General features: G+C 46.7%; 1 long non-coding RNA gene across 1 annotated transcript; it reads right to left on the bottom strand.

The window, feature by feature from the left end:
* Positions 1-3,725: 3,725 nt before the first annotated feature.
* LOC128121922 (uncharacterized) lies at positions 3,726-15,884 on the bottom strand. Its single transcript, XR_008222290.1, has 5 exons — positions 15,126-15,884; positions 9,796-10,004; positions 9,130-9,390; positions 7,619-7,843; positions 3,726-3,914 (listed from the first exon to the last, which is right to left on the bottom strand). It is a non-coding gene; the product is annotated as an uncharacterized LOC128121922 (long non-coding RNA).
* Between the last annotated feature and the right edge of the window lie 1,269 nt (positions 15,885-17,153).

Genomic DNA, 17,153 nt, shown 5'->3' with positions numbered 1-17,153 from the left:
GACAGTTTTGTTTCCATTGGGAGCTCATGATGAGATTATAGAAGGCAAGAGTGGGGGAATCTTTGAGATGAACAGTGGAGGGAAAAGACGTCTCCTATAGGCTGTCCTGCCAGATTCGTGAGTTCAGTTGTGTGGCCTGGTGACTGTCCTGCCAGATTCGTGAGTTCAGTTGTGTGACCTGGTGAGGGGGCGAGAGCTGCCGAGTTCTAATGCAACCTCTTCCAAAGCCACACGGAGTTGTTGGCCAAGGAGTTGGCAACTGATCCACACAGGGCCAGTGAGTTTCTGCCCTGGGTATTCAGGACTTGGGAAGTCAGAGAAGCCAGTCATCCTCCCTCTGCTCCCCTTGGGTCTAAGTCTGAACTGTAAATGGGAAGCATTGGATGACCATTCTAACTATGGAGGAAGTCAGTTTGATGAGTGGGGGTACCTCAGGGATCACGTGCAACGAGGAGGGAGGGAGGGAGGAGGAGGGAGGGAGGGAGGAGGAGGGAGGGAGGAGGGAGGGAGAACAGAGCTCAGCTGCTCTAGCTGGATCCACAGATGTGATGGGTCATCTTGGTTGTCAACTTGGTGCCCCTGGGAAGACGGAACCTCAACTGAAGAATTGCCTCCATTGGCTGGACACGGTAATGTACAACTTTAATCCCAGCACTAGAGAGGTCGAGGCAGATGTCTATCTGTGAGTTTGAGGCCAGCCTGGTCTCCATAGTGAACTTCAGGCCAGCCGAGGCTACATAGTAAGATCCCATCTTTAAAAAAAAATGCCTCGGCCGGGCGGTGGTGGCGCACGCCTTTAATCCCAGCACTCGGGAGGCAGAGCCAGGCGGATCTCTGTGAGTTCGAGGCCAGCCTGGGCTACCAAGTGAGTCCCAGGAAAGGCGCAAAGCTACACAGAGAAACCCTGTCTCGAAAAACCAAAAAAAAAAAAAAAAAAAAAAAAAAAATGCCTCCTTCAGACATGTCTGTGGGGCTTTTTTTTTTTTTTTTAACGGTTAATTGATATAGGAGTTACCAGCCCACTGTGGGTAGTACTGTCCCTAGGCAGATGGACCTGGACTGTATAAGAAAACCAGCTGAATGTGAGCCTGGCAGCAAGCCAATAAGCGTGTTCTGTAGTTTCTGATTTAAACTTCTGCCTTGGTTTCCCTTGATTACGTACTCTAACCTGTAAAAACAAATATCTTCTCCCCCTGCCAAGTTGCTTTTTCCTGGTGTTTGTCGCAGTGATGGAACCCTAACTGGAACACCAGGGTTTGTCTGTACAAGCCTGGGTTTGGATTCTCAGAGTCAGCTGTTTCTCTTGGGAGAGGTTCCCTTGGGACGTGTTTCTGCAGTCCACTGCTAAGTGTCTGCTAGACTAGGCTATCAAATTCTTAGTAACCCAAAGAAGGGGGCTGGGAGAGCCCCTCCAAGTCCCTCCCCTCAGTTGAAAAGTCCAGGATCATCTTGCTTCAGATGTCCAAGCAAGTGAGTGGCAAAACCAACTCAAGAGTTCAGGTTTCTTCACCCCCATTTCAAGGCCCTTTCTCGTCTTCCTCTTCTATACCGTAAGTAGCGTACAATAATAAAACCACATTGAAAACCAGCAATATTTACTGCTTATTAAGCATGTGCTTAGTTCTCCTGTACAAGACAGTTGCTATTACTTTATGTACTTAATAGAAAAGTGTTTAAAAATGAGCGTGCATGCCAGCAGAGATGAATACCACGGCACCTGTGTGGAGGTTGAAGGACATCTCTCCTACTCTGTGGTAGGGATGGAACTCAGGCCATCGGGCTGGCAGCATATGCCTTTACCCACTGAGCCTTCTCACCAGCCCTGCTGCTTCACATCAACAGGTTCTCACACTCCTGCACAGTGGGAGACTGCAGTTCAGCCAGTTTGAAGCAGCTTACTGAAAACAACAACAACAACAACAAAAACCACAGTTAATAAGTCATTGCCAGGGGTCAAATTCAAGGTATATGGCCCGTGACTGCTCACACTTGATCAGGCGACTCCACCCCAGCTTTTGTATCCTGTTCTACCTAGAGTCATAGTGCCCACACAGGCCTGGGACAGTGCCTGGCTGAGTAGTCCCAGGAGACCTGTCATTTTCTGTATCGCGGCTACTGGCCTGGGTATGTTGTTCTTGGACTTGCGTTATTTACCTAAGAATTTGCAAGGCTGCTTCTTGCTTAGGTAGCAAATAACCTCTGCAAATATGGACAGGAAATTGGATTTGCTTACCCCAAACTGGGGAGAGCCTCGGACATTCTGGAAAAGGCACTGATGAGATCATATGAGGTCACCAAACATACTCTGAGTTTTCACTGTGTGCGGTGTGTGTGTGAACGTTAGTGCACATGCATTTGGAGGTCATAGGCAACCTTAGGTGTTGTTCCTCGGACACTGCTTACTTTTCTTTGTTTACAGATAGTCTCTCATTGGCCTGAATCTAAGTTGGCTAGGCTGGCTGGCTGGCCGGTGAGCCCTGGGTTGCTCCTGTCTTCACCTCCCCAGCACTGGGATTAGAAACACAAGCCACCGTACTTGGCCTTTTTACGTAGGTTCTGGGGATTGAATTCAGGTCCCCGTGATCTCCAGGCAAGCCCTTTAATGACTGAGCAGTCTTCTCAGCCCCGAGTTTCACTTATTAACCTAAAGAGACAGAACGATCATCATCTTCTTTCCTTCTTCCTCTTCCTCCTCTCCTTCCTCCTCTTCTTCTGTTTGGCTTTTCAATACAAGGTTTCTCTGTGTAGCTCTGGCTGTCCTGGAACTCCCTGTAGACCACACTGGCCTCGAACTCACAGAGATCTGCCTGCCTCTGCCTCCTAAGTGCTGGGATTAATGTGTGCACCCCCACACCCAATTCAAAAGATATTCTTTAAAATTGGCTTTACTGAAATATAATTGTACACAAAATAACCATGCATGTTTAATGTACATAATGTGATCATTTTGGATGTATGCACACATCCTCAATATTATCAGCACAATAAAAAATAATCCTCATCTGTGGAAAGAATTTTTACTTTTGATTATGCACAGGGTCTTGTGACAGGTGAGTGCTCTAGTATTGAGCTGTGTCCATCCTGGTCCCAGAGGTTTTCAAGGTCTTTCCACTATTATGGCTGAACAGAGCCTCCGATGTGGTGGACAGGGATAGTCAACTAATCTAAGGACAGCCAGTTCCAAAGTTCCCACTGTGACCACCTGTGGTGGCACTGCCTGGGGAAGCTTCTTAAAATACAGTGCACATATTATCTCCCCACCTATGACACAGTCTCTGTGGTATAAAACAGCAAATTCTTTCTTTCTTTCTTTCTTTCTTTCTTTCTTTCTTTCTTTCTTTCTTTCTTTCTTTCTTTCTTCCTTCCTTCCTTCCTTCCTTCCTTCCTTCCTCCCTCCCTCCCTCCCTCCCTCCCTCCCTCCCTCCCTCCCCCTCCTCTCTCTCTCTCTCTCTCTTCTTTCTTTTTTTTTTCCGAGACAGGGTTTCTCTGTGTAGTTTTGGTGCCTGTTCTGGATCTCATCTGTAGACCAGGCTGACCTTGAACTCACAGAGATCCGCAAGGCTCTGCCTCCCGAGTGCTGGGATTAAAGGTGTGCGCTACCACTGCCCAGTGCAAATACTTTCTTATGAAATCCTTAAATTTTAAATAAAATATTTTACTTTATTTTTACATTCTGTGTATATATGTGTGTCTGTATATAGGTACCCATGAGTGTGAGTGCCCTTGGAGGTCAGAAGAGGATGTCTGATCCCCTGGAGCTGGAGTTACAGGATGTTGTGAGTTGCCCAGCATGGGTGCTGTAACCAATACAGAGGGCTCATCTGTTGAGGATTCTGTCAGAGTTCTGTTCTGTAAAAACTCCTCGGGGTTGCTTGACCATCCTTACAGCATGGTGACTGGGATCCACGAGTGTCCTGTGATGGCAAGGCACAATCATGCTGCATTTTTCTCAGCTGCTAGACTGCATTACATTGGTTGCAAGAGCGAGCATAAAAGAGCCTACACAGTCTGGTCTTGAACTTGCTAGGTAGCCAAGGATGATCTTGAACTCTTGATCCCCCTGTTTCCACTTCCTACTGCCGGTGTTACAGGTGTGTACCATCGTGTCTGGTGTTAGGCCCACCCATTTTTTTTTTTTTTTTTTTGGTTTTTCGAGACAGGGTTTCTCTGTGTAGCTTTGCGCCTTTCCTGGAACTCACTTGGTAGTCCAGGCTGGCCTCGAACTCACAGAGATCCGCCTGGCTCTGCCTCCCGAGTGCTGGGATTAAAGGCCCACCCATTTTTAAGAGCTTATGATCTCAAGCTCTTGTGTGTGTGGTATATATGCATATATGTATGTGCCCACTCTTGCACTCACAGAACCCAGAGACAATGTTGGGTGCCCTGCTCTGTCGCTCTCCACTTTATTCCCTTGAGACGGCCTTTCTCACTGAGTCTGCCCCAGCCCAGTGACTCTGAGATGGCAGGCACATGTATGGCCATGCCTGCCTTATTGCATGAGCACTGGGTTTGAACTCAGGCCCTCTCGCTTGCCTAGCAATCTCTCGGATTCACAGACTATACGTGTAGTATCTTGATGGGACAAGTGACAAGTTCTAGAAAATGAGTCGGGGGAGGGACAGCACTGAGTCCAGCCAGGAAGGTGCATCCGGTTAAATACAAATCCCCTAGAGGAGGGAACGGGGATGGGCTGGGGGAGGGGAGGCTGGTGGGGCGGAGCGTCCAGCCAGAAAGGTGCATTCCGTTAAATACAAATCCCATCACCTACTGCCGAAGCAGAGTCTGTGGAGATTGAGTCCAAATTTGCATTTTAATGCCTTCCCACTGTAGAGCCTCTTTGGTGTCTGAATTTTGAGTTGCAGTTTTATACCATCTATAAAACACCGGAACAGAGCAGGTCGGGGGAGCTGGCCAGCAGCTGGAAGACAGGCTTTTGTGCTGGCTATGCAGCTGGTTTCTTGGGTGACTTTGGCAAGTGGTTTACTATTTCTGGGTTCATTCTTAGTGGTGATAACGGTACAGGACTCAGAGGACTACTCTGAGGTCTGTGTGGCAGAAGGCAGATGACATGCGTACCTGGGTACCTGGTGCAGTCGGCATTCAAATGGCCTCGTCATGACTGCCGAGGTCTCTGGAAAGATGCCCCTCGATTTGCTTGCAGAGGTCAGAGTGACAGTTACGGTCCTCTGAACCAGGCCCGCCATTCTTTGGAATTTTTGAGTATTAACAACCCCATTTCACAGAGGAGGAAAGCGAGGCTCAAAGCTTGACTGTCTTGTCCAAGGAGAGAAGAGGACCTGAGTTCATAGTGACTTGCATGTGAAGCCTCTGCCTCCCACATCATACTGTTCCAAGATACAGGAAATTCAGGTTGTCTTGTTTGCTTACTCGAATCTTCTCTCATTTCACCTTCAAAACCGGGTGTATAGTATCTCAGTTGCTTGAAGCCTGGTGTGTGGGTCTACTATTTCTAAGTGTTTGGGTCTTGGCTGTTGCCCTCTATGGGTCATGGTAAGAATTGCATGCAGTACCAGGAGCTGCGCTAGGAGCTGGGCTAGGGCTTCTAGCAAACCTCTTCCTATTCAATAGGATCAGGCCCAGTTGCCAAAAATCAGCACTACCATCTCCCTCCGTCTCCCTCTACCGTCTCCCTCTACCGTCTCACATCTCTGAGGCTCATTGGCCTGGACGCCAGAAGCTCAGCCCCAAGTCCCAGCTCTATCAGCACAGTGGACCTTGGGTAATTAATTAGCTGGGAGATGCCTCCACCTCTTAGAGCTTCCATGTTCACAAACACAACATAGTTCCAACCTGTGGGTTTGCTCTGGGCTTTCAGTGAACTCAGGCAATGCAGGTGTTGAGAAAAGGGTCTGTGCACAGAGAACTGGGGTGTTGCCATCACCCAGGGCCTTGGCCCTGTCAGACGGCTTGACTTTTTCCATCTGAAGAGATGGAACAAGTGAGGGACTCAGAGGTATGGATGATTACAACCCAAGACCTTGCCTGGCCCTGGAAGCCAAGAGATTTATTTATTTAGATAGGTAGCCCAGACTGGCCTTGAACTCACTATGTAGCTGAGAATATTGAAATTCTGATTCTCCTGCCTTCACCACCTAAGTGCTGGGATTTACAGCTGTGTGCCACCACATCCCTTTTATTCAGTCTGGAGATTGAACCTGAGGCTATGTGTACTATAGGCACTCTAGCAACCGAGCTGCGTGCCTAGCCCCTCTCTGCTTCTTGATGAACTTATTTAAATTGTGTTGTCCAAAATACTGGACCATCTAGCCAACACCTATGAACATCCCCCCCCTTCTCCCTCCCTGCCTTTGTTTACTCCTTAAGCAAGCCATTGCAATCATGTCAAATCCAAATTAAGCGCCGCAGGGAGACAGGGTCCTCCCTTTCCTCCATGTCTTTCTGATGCCCTCACTCCCTCTTCCACAGCTCAGGCACCTATTGTCCCTCTTTCCATACAGCCACTGCTACCAGCTCCTTTGGAGGTTTCTAGAAATATTCAGTATATATATAAGCACACTCGGTTTTCTTAAACAAATAAATATGATCTTCTAAAATCATTTGCATTTATTTTTGCTTTCTGTTGTTTATTTAAATTGGTATTTATTAGTGTGTGGGGGTGAGAGAGAGGGAAGGGAGAGCACAGAGCACATGTGGAAGTCAGAGGACAACTTTGGGAAATCAGTTTTCTTTTCCACTGTGTGTTCTGGGGAGTGAACTCAGGCCGCAGGCTTGCATAGCAAGAACCTTTTCTCACAAAGCCATCTCTCTGGCCCTTGTTCTTTTTTTTTTTTTTTTAAATAATTTCTTAATTTAAGAGTAATTTTAGATTTATAGAAATACTGAACAGTGGGCACAAAGAGTTCCTATAGATACCTCACCCTGTCTCCCCTAACACAGCAACTTACGTGACTCTGGGGCTATGGTCAAAACTGAGAAATGAACAACAACACATTACTTGCTAACCAAACTCCAGGCTTGGAGCCTAGGGATGTAGCTTAGTAGGTAGAATGTTCATCTAGTATTCACAAGGGCCTGGGTTCAACCCCCAGGACAGTATAAATAGGTGAGAGGGCTTGCACCTATAATCCCAGCACTTCGGAACAGAGGCAGGGGGACCAGAAGTTCAAAGCCACCCTTGGCTACATAACCAGTTCAAGTTCAACTTGGGCTATAGACCCTGTCTTAAAACAAAGCAAAACAAACAAAAAACCTTCTAGCTTTGTTCTGGTGTATAGGATTTCCCACCAATACGCTGCTGGAGGATTCAGCTCCCAGTTCCACGTCTGGGCTGTATTGAGACTGAATCTTGAAAATCGGATGGGAAGGGAGGGAGTCTCAATACAGCTCAGACTTGTACTCATGACCCTCCTGTCACCACCTCCCGAGGGTTGCAATTTGAGGCATGCATCACCATGCCTAGCAGCAGATATGGTTTTTCATAGATGAAGATGATACCCAAAGAAAATCCTTCATCCCTTTTCAAAGACTAAACCAAAATGCCCGAACCGAACAACCATGGCAGCTAGCCCACAAGAACCTCAGGCAACAAAGGAAGTCATGAAGTCAAAGATTACTTGTTATTTGTTGAACTACTTACAAAAACCTAGTCGATATATGCCGCACACGTCGATGAATTCCATTTGCATAACAGACTTGTTGCAGATGGGGAAACCAAGGCTTGGGAAGGCTGGTGACTCACCCACCCTTGCTCAGCTGGAGAGGAGGTGTGCAACTGTAGACCCAGCCTACAGGTCCCAGCAAGTTGTTAAGCCTGCACGTCGCTTTCTTTCTCTGTAGCAGCCAAACCCTTGAGCAGCTTTGTCTAATGGAGAGAAACATTCTTTATGTGATTTGGATTTGACCACTGGACTTCATGACAATTTATTTTCTGACTTCCTGGTATAATGGAGTTCTTTTTATAGGAACTGGGACTCTCCGAGTGCAGATCCAGGAATTTTAATTGGGTGAGAGGAAGCATCGCGTAGCAGAGTGAGCACTGAATAGAGTCAGTAAGCACCTGCTTCAATCCTGGTTGGCTTTGGCAACAACCCCAGTCTCATTAACAACAGCAATCGCCTCCATTTAGTGACCTCTCATCCTGTGTCAGGTGCTGCCTAACCTAAGGTAATCTTTTTAGCAATATTATGCTAACTCACAAATAATGTGCCCGTTTTACATCCGAGAAGACAAAGTCTCTATACACCAAGCAATTTGCTCAAGACCATTCAGGTAGGTAGAAAAAGTTAATCTTGAACTTGTGTGTGTGTGCATGTGTGCATGTGTGCATGTGTGTGTGCGTGTGCGTGCATGCGTGCGTGTGTGTGTGTGTGTGTGTGTGTGTGTGTGTGTGTGTGTGTGTGTGTGTATGGTGCTGGGAATTTAACCCAGCTAGGCAAGTGCTCTACCACTGACCTATCACCCTGACCCACACATTCCAAATTTGAACTTGGATGGAAAATTCCAAAAACCTGTATTGTTCACACTATTTTATTCCATTTGCAAATACAAATATAACAGTAACACAGAAAGTGGCTAATATTCATTTTTCTATGTGGCATGCACTATTCCAATTTCTGTGTGCAATTATCATCAAATCTCACTATGATTCTGTGAAGTCAATATAGTCATCCCTTGTTATCTATGGTGGGAGGGGTGTTAGATCCAGGATACCTGTAGTACCAAACTCCTAGGACACTGTAGTCCCTTGGTATCTATGAGGGCAGATCCAGGAGGCCCATGATTCCGAATTCTAAGGATACTCTTGTCCTCATGCAAAATGGTGTGGCATTTGCATATCACTGCACAGCCCTCCCTGTGCTTTGAGTCATCTGTGGATGACTTTCAGTGCTGAAGGCAATGTAGGTGCTAGGTAACTGTTGTACAGTATTGCTGAGGGGACACTGGCAATGGGGACAGTCCGCACCTGCGTAGTTTACCCAGGGTTTTCCCCCTCCCATAGTCTCTCTTTGCCAAGAGTTCAGTCTGCAGATGCGGATCTGGTGGGTCCAGAGTGCTGACTATTAGCAACACCTCCACGTTCAGATGGGTAAACTGACTAGGAAAGGGTCATTTCCTTTTGGTTCCCTGCTGTGTTCTGAGAACACTCACTTTTAGAGGAAGGGCTATGACAGGCACATGTAACTCTCGGCTTTGGCATCTCTTTCCTCTCCGAGAGGCTGCAGGAGCAGCAAGAGCTTGGGAAGGTGGCTGGACAAGTGCCTCCGCTGGGCATCCTCTGGAGGCTGGAGGCATAGGGTAAGTTCCTGGGATCAGTCAAGCCTGTCTTCCACAGGTCCTGGCAGGGCAGTCTGCCTCCTTGGCAGAACAGGCTGCAGCCTCAGGCTTCTGGGCACTGTGTGGCTCTGTAAACTGAGCAAGGAAAGGAGGCTTGCCAACATGTCACAGGCCAGCACCCCCATGGACACCATCTGGGACCCACTGAACTGAAGAGCCAGCATCAACCAATGGCTGCCTCCTCCACCCACGGTCACACCTTCCTGAACATACACCAGAGCGCTTGGCCTAGCAAAGCTGTCAGGGCCCTGGGGGACAGAAATGCCTCCATGGAACCTCTTCAAGCTCCAAAGCCTATAGGCAAGCACAACCACTCTAACAACTGACACACACTACATGTCGACTAGGCTTGGGCCTTCTGAACTATCTCGCTCGATTAGTTCCACCTGGGCATAGGAAGTGCTGCTAATATTATTGGATGTTAAGTACATTATTGTCTCTATTTTGTGGATGAGAAAACTGAGGTACAGGAAGGCTTACCTGGGGTCATGAGGTCAGGACATTTCAGAGCCAAGATTCAGAGTCTGTTTTTACATCTAGTGAGTGATCTTTCCCGGGGTTCTAATCTCTGTCCATTCTTCTGGTGATGGGCAATTCTGTTCAGTCACTTGCTCTTTCTGGTACCCAGTGTTAGGACTGGTCCATATGTTCCAAAGTTGCCCAGCAGACTTCCAGGGTCACACCATAAGCTGTGGTGCAGGAAGAATGGGTGTGAAGGAAAGATGAGGAAGAAGGTAGGAATACCCTGCCGTCTTAACCTCTAACCTGAGTTCCAGCCTCCGAGGTTAGCGGCTTCCTGTGTTAGGTTCAATGGATGACAGACGGCTTGCAAAAAAGGCCCTGCTGCTTGAGACAAGGGTGAACTCTAGGAGTTACATTTACCATTCTGTGATTCACAGGGAAGGAAAATGAACCTCAGAGAGATTACCTTCTAAAGAGGCGAAGGAATGACCAACACAAGTCAGATAATGCACTCTTTCAGCGGGCAGACATCCATGGATTCAGATCCCACCTCTGGGCTTCAGAGCTCAGCTGGGAGAGCTCTTGCCTCGCGTGCACAAAGCCCTGGCTTTGTTCTCTAGCACTGTACAAACTGGGTATGGTGGGGGATGCCTATGATTTAAGCACTCAGGAAGTAGATGTAGGAGGAAGCTAGCCTAGGCTACCTGAGATTACACCTCAAAAACCAACAAGTGAGCAAGCAAACCAACCAACCAATCCTCCCTGACTCAAACCTACATCTCAGCTATGCCCATTGTGACTGGAGTCCTTAGGATGGGGTCAGATCGACTAACAACAGGTCCGTTTGCTACCATACAGTTCTGATGCGGGTAGTCGATGTCCTCAGTTACTTCTTTGATGGAAAGACTCAGTAACTGTCATCTATCCTGACTCTCTTTACTTCTAACACCAAGTCCCAAGCAAGGGGCACAAGGCATGTGGATATTGGGTTATTTGCCCATTTACGGCACATATATCAGGCTTGACTATTGAATGTCCTCTAACAGGCTCATTTGTTTAAGGCTTGGTCCTACCCTGCAGTATGAGTGGGAGGTGGTGGAATGGAGTGAAAAGAAATTAGGTTGTTATGGGTGTAACCCTGATAGGGTTCTGGGACCTAGACCCTTCTTTCTTATTTATTTATTTATGTTTGCTTATTTATATATTTATTTATCTATTTATTTATTTGTAATGTTATGGGTGTAACCCTAGGGGGTTCTGGGACCTAGACCCTTCTTTCTTATTTATCTATCTATCTATTTATTTATTTATAATGTTATGGGTGTAATCCTGAGAGGGTTCTGGGACCTAGACCCTTCTTATCTATCTATCTATCTATCTATCTATCTATCTATCTATCTATCTATCTATCTATCTATCTATTTTTTTGTAATGCTTTGTTGGTGGCCAAGAGCAAGCAGTTTCCTCCATTTTATCCCACTGTGATGTTGCTTCCTCATCACAGGCCCCCAGAGCAGCAGAGCTGACTGACTATGGGCTGTAGCCTCTGAAACTGACCATAAGGGAAACCTTTCTTCCTTTTTGTGCATGTGTACATGTGTGCATGAGTGTGTGTGTGTGTGTGTGTGTGTGTGTGTGTGTGTGTGTGTGCATGCAGGTGCACATGTGCCTGTATATGTACATGTGGAGATCAGGTTTGATTTTGATGCTGGATTTGCTACTTAAACATTCTCCACCTTATTTTTGGGGTTCAGGCTGACCCTGTAGCCCGCTGGTTGAGCCAGGCTGGTTGGCCAGTTGCAGGAATCTGCGTGTTTCTGCCTCCCACCATGCTGGGATTACCCTCCTTTGCCACTTTGCCTGCCTTTTTTAATGTGTGTGCTGAGCATTGAACTCAAGTCCTCCTGCCTTCAAAGCAAGCTTTTTATCTACTGAGTCATTTCCCAGCCTCTTCTTTTTAAGTTGTTTTATCTCAAATATTTGTTACAGTGACCAGAAATTGATTAACACAGGACTACCCTCCCTCAAGGAATAATTTTTAGTGGCTTTCTATTTGGCAACCTCTTCTGGAATTCAAGTCCCAGGGAGTGTCCTGTACTCCTGGGAGCAGGGGAGGCGTCTGACAGAAGACATGAACAGAAGGCTGCATTACTCTTAGTGGCTGGGTGACCTCATTTCACGGCTCCTGACTCCAGTGTCCTCACCTTCAGAGAGTGGCCTTAGGGTTTTGATGACCCCAAGGGCCCCTGCAGCTCCAAGGTGGCATGCTTTGACAACTCTGGACATCAGAAAATAAGATTATGTCCTTGGCCTCTAGACATTTCCCCAGAAAGCCCTCTCCCTTTGCACGGACCACAAATCAGAAGACAGTCTTCATGCTGCCTCTGCTAGTGACTGATGAGGCGCCAGAGCCCTCCTGGCCGTGGGAGACTGGCTTGCTAAGATCTGACACTAAAGCTCTTCCCGAACCGTCCTGACTCAGCCACAGCAGAGCCGGAGGGCCTTGGGCAGGGGCAGTGTCTGTACAGCGAAGGCTGAACCCTGCCGGAGGACGACTCCCAGAGGAGAGGATGCACTGCAGCAGGAGTAACTGTGAGCCAAGCTCCCAAGGCTCGCCGGGGACAGCAGCATAGCTGGAGTGGGCTCGGAAGTGACCCCTCTGCGTGCTTTGCACCAGAGGAGCAGCTGCTAATTTGGTAGGTCAGACTGCAGGATGCTGACAGTTACATTTTAAAAGTTAATTTTATTTATTTTTAAATTTTATTTACTTGTGGATGGAATAAATTCCACTGTGCTGGGGTTATAGTACTTTGTCATCATGCCTGGCTTTTTAAGTGTGTGCGCTGAGCATTGAACTCAAGTCCTCCTGCTTTCAAAGCAAACTTTTTATCCATTGAGCCATTTCCCAGCCTCTTCTTTTTAAGTTGTTTTATCTCAAGCATTTGTTACAGCGATGGGAAACTGATTGACACAGCATTCAAGGACTAGCCTCCCTCAAGTAAGGAGGGTATTCCTTGAGGGAGGGTAAATAAATGTAAATATAAATATTCTTTATTTCTTCCACCAAGTGGATGCTAGGGATGGAACTTAGGTCCTCAGGCTTGGTGACAAGTGTTTTTTATCCACAGAGCTATCTTGTGGCCCAATTTAAAATTTTGTCTCTGTGTATACAGGTGAACCTGCGTGTGTGTGTGTGTGTGTGTGTGTGTGTGTGTGTGTGTGTGTGCGTGTGTGTAAGGAATGGTTCAATATTGGGCTGTTCCTCAGTACCGCCTACCTAAGACAGACTTCTTTGACAGAGTCTCTCGCTGGCTTGGTTAAACTACCTGACTACCCAGAGAGTCCTGCAGATCTGCATGTCTCCACCTCGCCAGTGCTGGGACCACACCACAAGCGTCACCTCACCTTGCCTTAAAAATGTAGGTTCCAGGAGCTGAACTCAGAAACTCATATTTGCAAGCGTTTTCCTGCCTGAACCACCACCCCAGCCCCAGGTCCCGCTTTGCAGTGGCAAGTGACCGGCTCACGTGCCTGACACAGAAGCCTGGAGTGGGAGACCAGGTCCCTTCACAGAGGTCACTTATCTCCTTGGTCTCTTATTGGCCTATGCACTTCTTGTGTGTTAGAAGGTGTGGTCGGAGCCCAACACCATCTCCTTGGCCATTTGGAGGCTTCTTATAGAAGCAAGGCTTCCTGTCCCTCTGAGCATAGATAGCATCATCTGGAGCATAAGCATAAATGGTCCTGGATGACCCCTGCCAGTGAAGGGATAGAGTGGAGAAACTGAATCCTGAAAAAACACTAACTCTTTCTAAAGCAATGAAATGCTGGACCACCGCCTCTCACGTCTTTCCTCTACAGGGTGTCAAGGTGTCCCCTAGGCTGCCATCTGAACCAGAGAGGACACCAGGTTGCATCACATAAAGACCGAATAAAGAAAGAAATCTACCTCTATGTTCATCCCAAGATAGGCAGTGCAAAAAAAAAAAAAAAAAAGATAGGCAGTGCAAGGGTATAAAGAGCCTTGGCCTTTCAAGACATGCTAGAATGGGCTATGAGGCCTTTGGATAAAATAATATGGAATGAGAAATCTGAACCTTGGTTGAGCCCAGAGTCTAGCTCTCCAAGAAGAGCCACAGAACTCTGAAGAAAAAGGTAACTTGGAGCTTCTTTTGACCAGCCTAACCTTTCTCTTACAAGTGGGGAAACCGAGATCTTGGGAGAGAGCCAGGCTGATGGCACATAGGTCAGGGTGTAACAGAATGGAAAGGAAACAGAGCTGTGAGAGTCAGGATGTGCTAGAACCAGGAACCCGTGAGAGCTGGAAAAGGTCCAGAGCCACAGACTGAAGCTGATTCTGTTCCTCTGATGGGAACACATAGAACATAGGCCTGAGCATGTTTGTAAGGTCCTGCATGAATTTTGAGGCAAACAGTTAATCAATCAGTGATGTCTACTTTGGTACAAGCTGGAGACCTTTTTTTTTTTTTTTTTTTTTTTTTTTTTTTTTTTTTTTTGTGCGGGGACTTGAACCTATGGCCTTACATGTGCTAGACAAGCAGTCTACCAATCAGCCTTATTCCTAGCCCCAGCACATATAGGTCATCTGCCCCCAAGGTAAAGAAATCTATCAGAAGGCCAGGGCTGGGGCTAAGGCAGTGTAGGAAACCCTGGGAGTTGGAACCTGCAGGCTAGAACTCGGAGGGATGGTGAAGGTGGGCCATCAGGGACACGTGTCATGGACAAGGGTCATGACTAGTCTGCTACCTGGGCTACTCAGCTCCCTGACCGTAACTCTCCTTTTCCTCTAACCTTGAGCCTCAGGATTTTACTCGTCTCACTCACTTATCTCCACTGTTGAACTCCCTCCATCCTGCTTGGGCCACAGGTTTTTCATATGCAAAATAAAGATGCTGTTCAATACAGAATCTCGCAGAGAAAGGGCAGTTCTGCAGGTGGTAGCAGCTCTCATGTGGAGTACAATAGGTTCCTGTGATTAGACTCCTTTCTCTCTCCTTCCTTCCTTCCTTCCTTCCTTTCTTTCTTTCTTTTTCTTTCTTTCCCTCTTTCCTTTGATACTGCCAGATTAAAAAAAACTTTTTAAACTGCAGGACTTCTCATATCATTTAACACAAGAATTCATCTTTTAAAAATTTTCATTGTACTTGTACTGTATTGAGTAAAGACATTTCCATACAGGTTAAACGTATTTCCTCTCCTTTCCTCTCTCCTCCCTCTTCTCATCACCCATTGGTCCTCTTTGTTTCTGACACTTTTGCTTCAAATTTCAGGTCCTATATGCACATGAGAGGAAGCATATGATAACTGTCTTTGTGACACAGACTTACTTTGCACAATCTGATCATTCCAGTTACATCCGTTCTCCTGTAAGTGCCAAAGCTAGGCTCTTCTGTGTGGCTGAGCAAACTTCTCTATTCGTGGCTGTGTTGATGGACCCCGAGGTTTGCTCCATCACTTAGCAGTTGTGAATGGTGTGCACTGATCACTGATGTGCAAGTGTCTCCTTTAAGTAAACACCAGGAGTGGTACAACGGCCGCGTACGTAGATCTATCTTCGGTTCTCGAGAAACCTCCATATTGACTTCTGTAGTGGCTGGACTCATTTCCACTTTCACCGGAGATGTGTGAGCACTGCCCTCTGCCCACACTCTCCAGTGGCTGCACCTTAATCTACTGCTGTTTCAGCCAGCAATTGCGACTCCACAGTTACCCGCCTGCGTCTCTGTGGATCCACCCAGGCGTCTATCAGTGAACAATATTCAGCCATGAAGAAGGATAAAAGTCTATCATTTGAAACAAAAATATAAAAACTATCTGTGCTTGGCCCGGTTCCGAGATTCCGATAGAATAAAGTGGTTGTAAGCATGAAGATTTTTAAAAAGAGATTTATTTATTTAATTATGTGTATGTATGTGTCTTGCTGTGGGTTTGTATCCCTGAGTGCAAAACCTGAGGAGCCCAGAAGAGGGAATTAGATCCTCTGAAGTTCCTAATGACTGTGAGCTGCCTCGCATGGGAACTGAGAGAGGCTTAGCTATCTCTCTCTCTTTAAAAATATTTTTATTTTATAATTAATTTAATTTTACGTATCAGCCACGGATTCCCCTCTCCTCCCTCCTCCCACCCCCCAGCCTTCCCCCCCCCCCAATCTGCCCCCCTGAGCCATATCTTGTTAGACCTGGGGCAAAACCAATTCCACGATTGTCTGATTGAAGCAGGCTGTCCAGAACTGGCTAGCCTGTGCCTCTTCCAAAGTCGGGGTTTCAGAGAGCAGCCCCTCTTGCATTTTGAGGTCCCTTTTGTGGGGAAGGGTTAGGGTTGATAGAAAATAGGCAATTGACTATTAGGACCTATATAGAAGAGGGCGCGCTTGCATGCGTGTGCGCGCATGGATGTAGGGGCGGGAAGCGGGGAGGGGGACCCAGGGCTCAAGCCTGCCTGTGGACATATCATGTGAAAGAGGAGTCATCAAGATATCAGGGAAGACACATTTTATAAGGTCAAAGGGCAATCATATCACAGGTTCAGGAGTTTAACAAGACAAAGGGGTAAGCATACATCATGGGGTCACAAGTTCAGTGTGGGTTGCAAAACATGGTTTGCAGGATCATTAGGCTTAAAAAGCAGAAACTTATTCTTGTAAGGTATGGAGACTTAATGTGTAACAATGTGGCTCCTCAACAACAATGTGGTTCCTGTTTTGTTTCACACTCTATAGGCCAGAATGCTAATTTTAAAAGCCCCAGCCTACAACTCATGTCCACCTATAGGAGACTGGACACAAAATGTGTTTATTCATACAGAAAGCTAGCAATTCAGTAATTTCAAATAAACGGGCAAGGGAGATGGTTCCTTGGGAAAATTACTAACCACAAAATCACACAAGCCTGGTAGCCCACGTTCTGTCTTGGAGCCTATATAAAAAGCCGGATGTGATGGCGTGAATCAGTCATACTAACATTTCACTGGAGGAGAGACAAGAGTGTCCCCTGGAAGCTTGCCTGCCAGATAGCCTGGAATACATAGACGCAGATTATAAGAGAGACCCTGCTTCAGTAAGAGGGAAGAAGCAAATGATTTCTGCAAATTGCCCTCTGACCTTCACATGCCATGGCATATGACACCCCTCATAATAAATATTTGAAAAATACCAATGGAAAGCTATCAACACATGTAACCAAATGGGTGACCCTTTGAGTTACCAGTTTTAGCCAGAAAACAAAAACAAGGCTGTGTCTCGGATTCCGTTCTATGAAGCTAACAGAAGGAGCAAAACTACTACACGGCGTTACAAATCAAGATCACAGTTTCTGCCACTGAGCCCCATCCCTAGCCCTGTTTTCACTTTTTATTTT

This window comes from Peromyscus californicus, unplaced genomic scaffold (genome assembly GCF_007827085.1).
Source record: "Peromyscus californicus insignis strain IS unplaced genomic scaffold, ASM782708v3 Scaffold_3__1_contigs__length_106647218, whole genome shotgun sequence".
Lineage (NCBI taxonomy): Eukaryota > Metazoa > Chordata > Mammalia > Rodentia > Cricetidae > Peromyscus > Peromyscus californicus.
The sequence above is the reverse complement of the archived record's forward strand: the minus strand, read 5'-3'. Positions and strand labels throughout refer to the sequence as shown.